Genomic DNA, 13,167 nt, shown 5'->3' on the forward strand with positions numbered 1-13,167 from the left:
TTTTTTAAAAGGTTGCTTTCTAGCTGCTTTCAAATAAATGATCAAATCTCTTCTAGTCATTGCTGTTTTTAATTTTGGACCCCACAAGAAGACCTAATACAAAAAACATAATGACTCACTGTACATTGTCATCTAGGTTCTGTTCATATGTATCTTAGTGTAGATCAAAGTTAATTTTGCTTTCTTTCAAAGCCAAATTGGCAAACAGGGATAACAAAGAGTAGAAAGGACTAAAGAGCATTATTCTTGTTTTATATATCCTTTGTATCATAGATCAGCTCATTTCATCACATGGTATTTTCATAGAGAGAAAATAAACTGGAAATCTAAAATTAAAGAGTACTTTTTAAAAATTGTGCACAATTGTTACAATTGGTCTTTATAACAATTATTTTGCTTTGAACATCACTCATACATACAAACGGAGAGCCAACGCTTTTAATTATGCACACAAGCCTTAAGTGTGCTAAATACTTAACAAAAATGTTTTGTATGATCTTTGTATGACCTGCCTGGATTCTGATCTTAATTACACTAGAAATAGGTAGGACAGAACTATAAACACATTTTCTCCAAATTTTTCCATATTTTGGGGTTTCTTTTTATTTAGGCCTGAAATAATCTTCAGGTTAGAGATAGAACAAAGTTTTTTTAAAACAAACAAACAAAAAAACCCCAACAAACAAACAAAACCACAACAACAAAGCAAAACGTGAACACTGAAAGCATCCATTCGGAGTAAAAAACCTGCTCATACCAGCCAGACTCTAGGAAGTAAAACAGAGCTGTGGCACAAAAACAATGCAATCAAGCAATGATATTCTCCTCTTTACACCATTGCAATTGCAGAGCTAAAGCACAGGCAAGAATACTTTGCAGAGCAGACTTGAACGCACACAAGCAAGTATCAACTGACCCCCAGCAGCAGCTGTTACTTGCAATATCTAATAGTAAGCCCAACACAAAACCATATCCATGTACGCCTAGTACGAGGGGGCACTGATTCTATGCTATGCAGATTCAGGCTGTCTGATGCCAAGTGGAGGCAAACAGTTGGATGGCACAGAGCCCTGCTCCCTGGCACTGGCTGCGTAATGGGGCTCTGTCAGTAAAATGGGGTCAGTATGTACCTCGGGCATAATTTAGAGGAGTTCTTAACATATCTGACTTCAAGCCAAAGAGAACCAGGATCAGTAACTAGCAGGTAAATGGAGCCTAATGCTTAAGAAAAGCTGAGCCACATCCCTTTATAATACCAAGAAATACTGATGAATGGCCTGTTCGGTAGTTTACATGCTGCTTTCTAAAGCTGTGGAAAACCTCCTACTATACATGCAACATCATTCTTCCATAAAACATACTCATCACAAAGCCAGAGAAAAAACAAAATATTTGCTATTATCATACTAAACTGGCCAGTGTTTTAAATGATTGTAGACTAAATTGGCAGATGTGTCTTCCATTTTCTAAGTATTATAAACAGTGGAAGGGAACTAACAAAAGCACAGATCTGACAGTGTACCCTACTAAGTTCTTTGTTACAAATATTTGTACTCAGTTCTAGTTTATTTAGACCTGCTAATAAAAGTTCATGGTTTCCACTAGAAACAGTCACACAGGACAAGGCCAAAGAGTGGCGATTGCAGTAAAAGGGTCTGTTGCTCTGTGAATTTAAACACTAAGACTTTGGTAGATAATTAAGTGGACATTTACTGTTCCTGAGGTTCATGTTCATTGCACAAACGTGACCTTACTCATTTTAATAATAATTTAAAAAAAATCTAACTTAAATATAGCTCCAGTTTTCCGTGTTTTAAAATTATCCCATCTCATTTGATACTCGTAACGTCAGCACAGCAAAGTGGTGGTTCTCAGCGATCATTGTGGTGACACAATTGTTTTCATGAATTCTCCAAAGGGCACTGATGTAAGCTATTAGGAGCAAAGAGAGAGGCAGGAAGGCCGCCATCTCCAGTGGAAAAAAGGCACATAAGACTAACATCTGGTGGTGGCAGTCTGTCAAGCTGAGGAAAGTTAATGTCAAGAACAGATGCTCTGCAGTTTCTCACTGTTATTTTTGCATGATTATTCCCAGGTGTTGGCGCATACTGAGCAGTAGCCTTGCTGTTTATCACACGAGACATTCCAATATGAGATTGAAAATCTGAATCTGAGGAAGGTTATTTGCATAGATGCTCTCTTTACACACATAATCAAAGGGGTCCAAAAAAGACAGAAATATTCAAGCAATATTTTCTTCATTCACCTAATTCCAAGAGCTTTTGAGAGCTGATCAGTGACAAAGGCTACAAATCTGGAGTGTTATTCAAGGCAGCTTTCCACTGCCAAGTGTTTCATTGTATCAGAGCGCTACGGCTCTTAGTAGTAGAAAAGCTCACAGAAAATGAAGAAAGCCTTGCCAAGCAATGTATTCAGTGCTCCATGGAGCGCTCCTCTATCTCAACATGAAAAAAAAGAAAAAAACAAACCCCAAAAAACCCCAAACATTGATGGCTGCATAACATGAGTCAGTATGAGGAAGGGCATACGGAAGAGAGAGGAATATCATCCTGACTAGAAACAAGGCAGGGCTTTCTAATAAGCAGGGCTCTCCTTCAGTTACCCAGGCATGTTACATGCTGGAATTAAGCTCTGCTCATTAAAGCCCACTTTCCTGATGCAGTGTATGCTTCTAAAATTATGTCAGAAAATTAACATTTTGTGTCTGTTGTACACAATTTCCTGACAACCAGGAGAAATTCCAGTAGGTAGTGCTGAGCTCACAGAAGCAGGTACACAGATTTGAAAGGATTTCCCAGACCAGAGAGCGCCCAACATCACGCTATTGCAATCAGCCACATCATACTCCCATTCCTGCAGGAACTGGAGTATTTTAAGCCTTTATGGGACAGTGTCTCATGTATTCCTGTGGGAAACTCACCTGAATGAAAGAAGACTGAGATACCAGAACACCTATGGCCCTATCTGACACGGTACAAATCTGACAGCAGTGGATTTATTGTAGTATTCAAGATAAAATCACTTTTCACACAGATTTAAACACATAACTTCTGATCATATTATCAAGTGGAAGTATTCTATATCTGTGTATTTCATTCATTTCAACTTTGAAAATTTTCAGTGTGTGTTTCTTAAGTGTGAAATGTTTCTGTCATAAATCACAAAATGCAAACTAGAAAATAGGTGTCATGCAGCCAGACCATGTGATGTGACCCATCAAAGTGTGTTATCATATGCATGTCTAGTTCCACCTCATTAATGACAGTATGTCTTTGACGGTGTATCTCCATGAGGACATAATCTACCAATCTAAGACCAAACGGGGTCATACGCTACTGCAGTCACCCACTAGATAATCAATCTACCAATACACAACCTGGAGAAAGGCAGAGGAACAGGTATAAGGCTCAGGATAAGTCCTTCCAAGAAAGCACTGCTTTTTAAATTGAGAAAAAAAATCTACTGTAAGCATTCCCAGTGGGAACATCTGCACTAGTAGAAAGAGTGTGGAAAGATCAAAATCCTGTTATGAGATATACCTAAAAACCAAAGCCTGATCCTTTGCAAAAAGTAAATCCTTCCTTAAAAAAAACCACACCAACATACAGACTGGAAGGACTTGAAAATTACATTGACAAGTTCTTTAGAGTTATGAATTAGTACTTCACAGAATCACAGTGTTTGAAATGAAAATCAGGAAATAAAGGAATTCAGCCCTATATGGAAGTTTTGCTTTCTCTAGATTTTAAGGTGAAAGGGAGATTACCTTGTTTTAATATAAAGTATGCTTGCCCCTACCTTAATTTTCTAAAGCAACAGTGACCCTAGAAGACCCCATTCTAATCTCATGTACATCATCATAAATCAGAAGTAATTCTAATGAGATCAATCAAACTTCCTTGGAAGGAAACAAATGCGGGAAAAATTACATGGAAAAAATATCTGTGTGCTAAGGAGTGTGTCTCCTTTTCTAAATATCTCATTGGTCTTTAAATATCTTCTTGCTACAACCCTTGCCCCACAAAAAAAATTTACAAACCTAAAACCTAAAGCTACTCCTTCTTATTCTACCCATGTAACAGAAATTACCCCTATGGAGAATCTCAATTTCATCTGAAAAGCCTCGATTCAATCTCAAATCAGTACTCCTTGCATTTAAATTGAAGTAAGAGGCCACTCAGAAGCATTTTGACATTAATGCTTTGTTTTCTTACAGAAAGTAGTATTCACTTTGAGATGAGAAGGATTTAATTATACCTTTGAAATATCAGTCATTACCTAAAGATATTTTACTTATTAAGACCCACATTTACTATCTAATAGGGGCATTTTTGGCCAATAAATGTTCTACATCAAATTTGGAAGAAAAGGTCAGTGACACGAAGGACATGCTTAGAAAATCAGAAAGAAATACTACAAGACATGGATGTAGAAAATAATTCTGGTCACGGAACAGACATATGTATTACAAGCCTTACATTCAAAATATGGGAAAGTCAGAGGTACTAAGGAAGTTTCTTATTTTGGTCAATTTAGCTGAGAAGCACAAGAGCTTGAATACAAAAGAAGGATGAAGTAGGTTCACACTGCCTAAACTTAATCCAAATTTTAGACTTAAAAACCTATGTTTGAGAATAATCAAAAAAATACTTGTGCTTTACATGAAAAACTTATGCTTTACAAATATTGTAATATGGACAAGAAACCTGACATGTAATTGTGTTGAACTGAGCAACAAAAGTAGCAGTTACTTGGAGTTTCCAAGTATTTCCTACTCTTGAAATGGACTTCTCCACTTCAATTAACTGAGTAGCTGGAAAGAAGGGGGGGGGGGGGGGGGGGGGGGGGGGGGGGGGGGGGGGGGGGGGGGGGGGGGGGGGGGGGGCGGGGGAAGGGAAGGGGCGGGAAGTGCAAGGAAAAAGACACCCTAACAAAAACTCCCACTTTTTCTCCCCATAAATCTGCAAATCGCTCACATCTGGAATAATGTCAACGTTCTGAATATTTGTTATTAAGCAAAAAAAAAAAAAAAACCAAACCAAAACAAAACACTTTAAACTCTTACTAAGTTACTAATGTTTTACTACAAACAACAAGGAAAAAATCCTCCCTTGTATTCAAGATCTTCTATGCTACTCCCATCAGCTGCTGCACCAGCACACACAGTTCTGCAAACTCACAATCTTTTGACAGTTACATGTTCTTTCTACATGCAGGCCTCCAGACCTCCTCAGACATTATGTGACTCTTACCTACAGCACCTCCACAGGCACAATGTTAATATTTTTTTAGGACAGTGTTAATATACAATGAAGGTCATGGTGAAAAGTCAAAGCTTTAGACTAGGATCTAATGCAGAAACAATGGTGCTGAACAAGAGACAAGGAAAATTCCTTGTCCTTTCTCAGATCTTCTATTCCAGCTCAGATGCTTGGGATTTCCCGAAGCCATTCACCCATTTTACTGTGGGAAAGATTAACATTTGACAGCTGCCAGCAATATCCTTCTGCCAAAGGCTGCATCTGTGAAAAACTGTATGTCAACTCTAACGTTTGGCAGAGTCCTGGGAGGATGCCCAGATCGCCACCTGCAAGTTTCTAGTAAAGACATTTCTTCTCTTTCAGCCCAAGAAAATCACATTCATTGAGATAATTTTGTCCATAGGTCTCTAGAACACCTTTCTCCATTGTAACTTGATTTCTTACGGTCAGGTTTTCAGTCTGCACTTTCAAACTTTTCTTCAGTCAGCCTGGGTGCTTTGCTAAGCCTTAATACAGAATAAAGAAGCACTGAAATTCACTCAGGATACCAATCCTGTCCAGCAACACACACTGTATTCCAGTCAAGAAAGGCATTTCTCTGAACTGTTTGTGTTTAGACAGAATGTGCATCTGATCTCCAGCATCAGATGGTGTTACGCGAGTGAATATGACAAAAATCGAGGCACAGACATTTGCTGGTAAGGGTTAGGTATTGCTCTATTGAGTTCTGTAACTGTTTAGAAGCTCTTTGTTTTAAAGAAAAAAGTTTTCCATTGGCAATCACCACTTTTTCTTCCAAAGCTTCTGCTACATTCAACCTTTCAGGGTTCTGAGCCTGAAAAAAGATCTTTGCTTATGGAAGTCTCACAGCATTACTAACAAATAGTACCCTGAAGATGCCAGTGTTTATTTCTAACAGGTGTGAGACTTGGACCCAGGAATGAAGCTATGCTTGCTCTATGACCTATCAAGACACCATCTGACCAAGGAAAGTTTCCCACTCTTAATTGTATATAGGAATAGACTAGATAATTTAATTGCACCATGACTAAATGCATTTAACCGCTACATTTCAAGTTTTCATTCTCAATGTCCAAGCACATCACACCACAACCCTGTGACCCCACCACAGAAGTTCTCCATCATGAAAGGATAGTTTCTGTTAGTCAATCATGCGACTGTGGTCCGATGGAGTAACTGCCTTTTCAACCATTCCGGAGTGCAGGGACATAGCAAATCAATACAATTCTGTGAGGTCTTCCAGGAATCCACAATGTATAACCCAGTGGCAAACAAGACTCAGAAAAGAAATGGCTTCTTTGCAACTCTTTGACTTCCTGCATGTCAGTGGCCTATTATGAGGTTTCTGTTGCCTTTTACCCATTTGCCAACTACTCTGTGAGTGCAACGTTGCATACATTATGATTCAGGCTGTTGCTTCCTCAATGCAATACATTTTTGTTGAGAAAAAAAAAAAAACAAAAACAAGCTTCCAAAAGCTTGTCAGAGAACCTCTATAATCCTCAGAAACACAACTAAACTTCCTTGATGGCCTATGTATACCAAAAACTTCTAGTTGCCTAACTAGATTCTTATGGATGACAATTTTAGCATGTTCTGAAAATCCATCATTTGACTTCATGGCCCTCTATTTATCAGTACCTACAGATCCCTAAAAGTTTTAATTTAGCTAGCTCTTAGGTCTCTTAACCAAGACAGGTGCATCTTTGTGTAATATATTCCTGTATTACTGCCCTACGTCTCCCACTTGGGCTTTTCAGTAGGGTATAGGAACCTGTATCAGTTTTTCTTCAGATTTCTTAGACCAACTTAATGGTATTAGCAAACTCTACCAAGTGTATGATACCATGTCCTAATTTTATTTAAAGAACAAGACAATATTACTACTTTTAAGAATGGGACACACACATTCACGATTATTTAGCAACACTTCTAAAATGACCTTTCAGCTTTTCTTTTCACTGCTCAACTGAAAAAAAGAGCCAAAGCATTATTATGTATCTATCCCTGCAACCACCTGCTGTTGAATAGCTATAGTTCATAACAAAAATAAAATGTTTATTCTCAAATGCAGTTTGAGGTGTTTACAGTGTGTTAGGGAAAGCCAATTTATATAGGTATTTTTTTCCTGTCAACTGGTGTACACTTTTACAAGTGTAAATCCAGAGTAGTTCCACTGAAGCATAACTATGGGCAGAATTTGGACTGTAGTGTTTGTTTCACCAAGGAGAGAAGTAATTAGTATTTCAAATAATTTTTCAAGAGCTCTAAAAGAATTCTGAAGATAATAAATGTACAGTGAAGCTTTTTAAAAGGAAAATAATCCTTGTGAGTAGGAAACTGCTAATACCTATTCCCTCCAAATTGTTTCTTGTGGTTTGGGTTTTTTTCTTTCTAAACTGAACATGGTATTGATGCAAACTCTCTGATAATCCTTGACAATGAGACTGAAGGACTAAGCTTACAGTATGAAAGCAAATATAAGAACTGGAATCATCACAGAAGACCTTTCTAAATTTACTTACCTTCTTGCCTCAGCTCTGAGATCATTCACTTTTGGCAGAGAGGAGGAACCCAGGTTTAGTGTCCTCCTAATTCTCTTTCATGAAGGCATCTACACTATCAGCACCAAATCATCTGATTACAGACCACTGAACAGACAGCTAAGTCGTGTCCTTTCTGTGGCTGAGAAGCAGGTCACCTTGAGATCTCTGTTCTCATGTCCCTGCCTCGAAGACATTTTTCCCTATTGATTTTGCCTTGGTACCTTGGGATCCTCATTAGCATGCTCTCTGAGCACCCAGCCACAGACAAAAATTCACATTTGCAGAGTTTCAGTGAGGGCTTATCATTCCTGTCTTGCTGTGGAAGAATGGAGGCATGCAAAGGACCAATTTCACCCAGAAAATCCCAGACACCATTGTTGAAACACCTTGTGTTTCAGTATATCCATCTAACCTTTAACTTCCTCCTCTCCCACACTGTCTCATAGACTACATTTATAGTCTAACAGTGTGATTAACACCTGCTGCAAATGAAGCTCCCTTTCTGTTCAAATGAAGAAAAAAAAAAATCAGTAGTCCAAGTATTTCACTTTTCATGTGTTAAATTCTGCAGTTACTTGTACCTTCTATTCTCTGCTCTGCCCTAATAGGCTTTCTTTTCTATCCACTGCATGATGAGCTTACAACAAAGACAAACAAAAAGAAATATTTTTGCATGCTTAGTAGAAATTCAAATATTTTCCTCAATAAATATTTCCTGAAATAAAAAAATAAACCTAATCTAAGCTGTCATAAAAATCGTGAAATTACTCCGGCAGTTCTATCAAACTATATAGACATGTACAGATCCTTTGAAGAAATGAAACTGCAGTTTATCAAGTGTGATTTATAAGCAACACTGATTTAGCTCGGAGATAACACTGCTGTCTAATCATTAGTAGTCAGACAACAGCCATGTGAACACATCAATTATGGGCCACTGCCAAAAGCCCTTGAGATCCCAGAGATTAACAGCCAATCCTCTGTTTTACAAGCTCACATCAAAAAGAATATTAATAAGAGGAGGGGCAATGTGAAAGCTTGTCAGAGTAATTCACGCACTAAAACAAGGCATTTTTCCCTTTGCTCTGCCTTGAACTGGTCCATGAAAAAAGCTGGCATCAGCTACAAAGCACAAAGCTGCCAATTTCTCAGAAAATGTTTTTTATTAACATATGGGAAGTTGTGAAAGGCTGCAAAAGCTCTATTTGCTGGATAAAGGCAACAACTTCTATGTGTTCCTTTCCTGAATGTATCCGTCATACAACTTCAATCATTATTCAGACATTTGGAAATGAACATCCGTGCAAAGAAGTGTTTGATGGCTCTTCTCTCCCTCAAAACTAGAGCTATTTACTATATAAACAAATTAACCAGCCTTCAAGGTATCCATTTACTCCATCTCACTAATGACTTAGAAAAACTAAAGTAGAAATACTACCAACTCATCTACATGCTCATTTCTGTTTTCAAATGTGTAAAAACAATGCCACAACTGTGCCTTTCTTACTGAGTTCTGTGCTGCATTATTGACTAGAGGTTAAACTCTTCTTAGATATAAATGAACGGAAACTAAGACATGAGCATAACTCCAAAGGGACCAGTTACTCCCCTGTACAAATGTAAACATGCCTATTGAAATGGACCTCAAACAACCTGTTGCTGGCACTTTAAATACAGCAGTATTAAATGGATAGTTTTTAAGCTTGGTTCAATCACTGTCTAGGCGTCAATCACCCTGTCTGGAACTCAAGGGTCTAAAAATAGATGTCTTACAGCATGGCTGCAAACAACCTGCATTCAGTTCTACCAATACTTTATATAAGGGTATGCAATCCGGAAGAGAGATTTTGTTTGTGGGGACTTTCCAGAGCTACCTTTATATAAACAATCTCCGGTAATGCCAGCAATTAACCTCTGAGCAAAGAAGGGGCAAGAAGCAGGAACTTTCTAGACTGTCTCTGCTGCCCCAGAGCCAGTAATGTGAAAATTACACCTTTAGGCACAGCTCCAGACTACATATTACTTGTTGAGCCAGTTTTAACAGTTTCCACTTTGCTGTGGTCTTCCAGGCACTCATTCCCTTCACTTGTTTTTACCTGGAATATTACACATACATACATACCCTGCTGGAGGATGGCGTATTGTTAAGTCAAATTGACACAGCTAAGAAGGTCAAAATCACACATGGAAGGACACACAGGCAGGAAGCATTTCAAGCAGCAGATTCGTATTGTGGAACTGCCCCTTTACTAAACCGCTGGAGCAAAGAGACGTCAGCCCAGATTGTTTGCTCAGGTAACCATAGCATGTTGGCTCCCACAGCTTTACTGCTTCAGGAACACCTGTACTGGCACTTTTACCTAAGGGTACAGCCTTGCATCAGTCCATGTCTTTCTACAGCTAAACATGTGGACAACTCATACCTGGCCAAAACAATACACAGCCAAACAAGCCAAAAACCAACAACTTTTTTCACACAGTTTTGGTGGGACTAACCTCGATATGCCAGCTAGCTATCCAGGGTCCAGAGGACTGTGTGACAATGACAGCTAAATTTGAAATTGGTTTCTGTAGTGGTGGAACCACAGGCTAAGTGTATGCTTTACACCAAAGGGGACAGACAACTCTCACAAAACCATCCTGCCAGCACAGCCACAGCGGTAAGACACACATCTTACACTCACACTGATGCTTGATAGCTTAATGCTGTGTGAGAGTCCTTTGCTCACTTAGGTTTGCACTTTATTTTCCCATAGTGAAAGCAATGCCTGGAATATACCAGGTCCTTAAAGATCTATCACTTGGCAGCTTAACAGCTGAAACAATTTTAGAAATACTGTTTCTCTTATCCTAGACGTGTTTTGGGAATATACCCACTGTTTTAAAAGATTCTCTCTGGTATGTGTCCGAAAAGGTTATGTTTCTCTTACATGTCCAAAAAGAACATCATGCTGTGAGAGCCATCACAAAACATGTCAAGTTTTTCATTTCAGTGTGTTCTCTCTTTCTATGCCTTTCTGTGTCATTCTATCATGACTAGTGATTTTGCAAGTCAACTGCTTAAGAGCTAACCTGGGAAAACATTTATCAGGTAGATGTCTTCCAAAGCAGCAACTTCATAAGCACATCATAGAACAAGGAAGTGATTCAATTGATAACAGAAAAAACATATTATTTTTGACTGAAAAGTTTAAATTTATAAAGAGGCCTCATTTTTGTTCAGCTGGCTGAGACAGGAAAATTTGTCTTCCAAACATTCTCCAAAGTTATTCTGAAATTTAAATTAACTAATACAAACTAATACCAAATGTTGGACTTAATGCACCAAGTGACATGAGTTAAATCTGACAGGAGTAGCCTTCTATTATCTAGGAAATTTGAAAAGAGAGACTGTTTATCTATTTTTAGTCTGTATTCAAAACTGGGTCAAGATTTGCTAAATTTCCAACTTAAAGGCATACTCTTCAGAAAGCACTGAGCAGTCTGTATACAAAAATCTGAGACTTCTGAGATGTCTCCGACCAGGCAATTACAGATCTCTCAAATCATAATTAGAATTTTTAATTTAGAGGTGCAAACAACTAACATAGTGCCAGGATCAATGGGATCCTATTAGAAAAGTGGAGACTTGAACTGACTCTCATGACTCCCAGACTGGCTTTTACTATACCTCCTAACTTGCTACCAATAAAAGCAGGATAAAACAGCAAGTGAAAAGAAACCCTTTTATAAAGTGGAGGGCAGAACTTAAATCAACCAACTTCTTTTTGGTGGTGATTCTGTAGAAATGCTCTGCAGGTTCTACATGGCACAGCTCTCAAGGAAGTGTCAATGTGATATAGGTATGAGTGCTGTCAAACAGGGAATGCATTAGAACATAATAATTGGATGATAACCCTAATACAGAGCTCCTGATGATGCACAGCAGCAGAATCTTTATTTCAAGCAACACTGGTTACTTTTAAAACTCACTGTTAGAACAGTTTCCAGCATTAAGTGTGTCAGGCTCTAAACACTTACTTGCTTTAAGACAGTGTTAATGACTTAGCTAATCACACAGTTTTATAGTTCTATAACGTACTGTGCTGTAAAAATTAAACCAGTGCTTATTACACCGCTGCTACCTTTCCTTTCCTTCTTATTGGACTGACTCTTAAATGGGTTAAAACTAATACTGTACTACAATAAAACATAAGAAGTGCACTGGTTGACAACAGTTCAATACATAACACAATATTTCAGTTCAAAGCCTACTCACAAATTGGTTCAAAACACTACTCTCAGCTACTGAAATTAATGGCATGCTTATTTTTCAATTTTGAGGGAGCTACTCCATCTGAAAACATAGAAAATGGTTTCAATGCTCCATTACATTAAAGGGATACTGACAGCTTAAAAATGAAGTTACCTTGTTTGTATTATTACTAGCATTTCAGGTAACTGAAAAGGGAAGAAGTTAGATTTTCTCATCGTTTTTATTTGCTTCTGGAATTTCACTCCTTTTGGACACTAAAACCAACGCACTTTCCCTTTTTGTATCTGAAATACAACTCTGTTTGTATTCTTGCAAAATTACACATTTTTGCAAAGCCTCTTTGATGTCAGCAATGTTTATGTGGCAGGTGCTGACACTGTACTGCTAAAATTGCATTGAGAACAAGTCTTCCTTTGTCACTGGGAAATCAATATGACTAATGGCCAAGTAGAAAAGACTGTATCAAAGATACCTGAAGATGCATACTGCTTCTGTGTAGAGGACAGAGAAAGAAGAAAGGCACACAAGCACGCACAAAAATGTTGGAAGAAACACACACAGACATCTGAGATACAAAGACAATTGGTGGATCTTTGAATATAAGCAAAGAACTTCATACACATTCTTACACTGCAACCTAGCTTTTCTACAGAGAAAAAAAGGCAAAACAAATCAGATAAACACAAGCTTCTTTGTTCTTGATAGGCATGACACAGAAAATTCTTCACTCTTACAGTTATTTAAGATAATACAGACTGGATTAGCTTGAGTATCTACTAAAGACTGACCACTTGCTTTCAATACTGTTCAGAATTAAAAGGGGCTCACCATGCATTTTATTAAAATCAGTGCCATGGCACTTGAATTCTGAGGAGTATTTGTTTACTGTTCCACAGAAAGAATACAGCATCTGTTATTCTGCCCCTAAACAAGTGAATATTATTATTTCACTTTCCCAAACCATGTTAAAGAGTCCGATGATAATACAGGAATGGATACAGTCAGTGCTTATGGCATAGTATGGCTGATTTTCTTGCTTGTAATGCAAACAATTTGCTTTGTG

The 13,167-nt window shown here is 38.1% G+C and overlaps 1 protein-coding gene across 1 annotated transcript in view; it reads right to left on the reverse strand.

Annotated features, from left to right (window-relative positions):
- The window catches only part of ZNF608 (zinc finger protein 608), an 85,393-nt gene that overhangs the window by 47,166 nt on the left and 25,060 nt on the right, over positions 1 to 13,167 (reverse strand).

Source organism: Falco biarmicus, chromosome Z, assembly GCF_023638135.1.
Source record: "Falco biarmicus isolate bFalBia1 chromosome Z, bFalBia1.pri, whole genome shotgun sequence".
Lineage (NCBI taxonomy): Eukaryota > Metazoa > Chordata > Aves > Falconiformes > Falconidae > Falco > Falco biarmicus.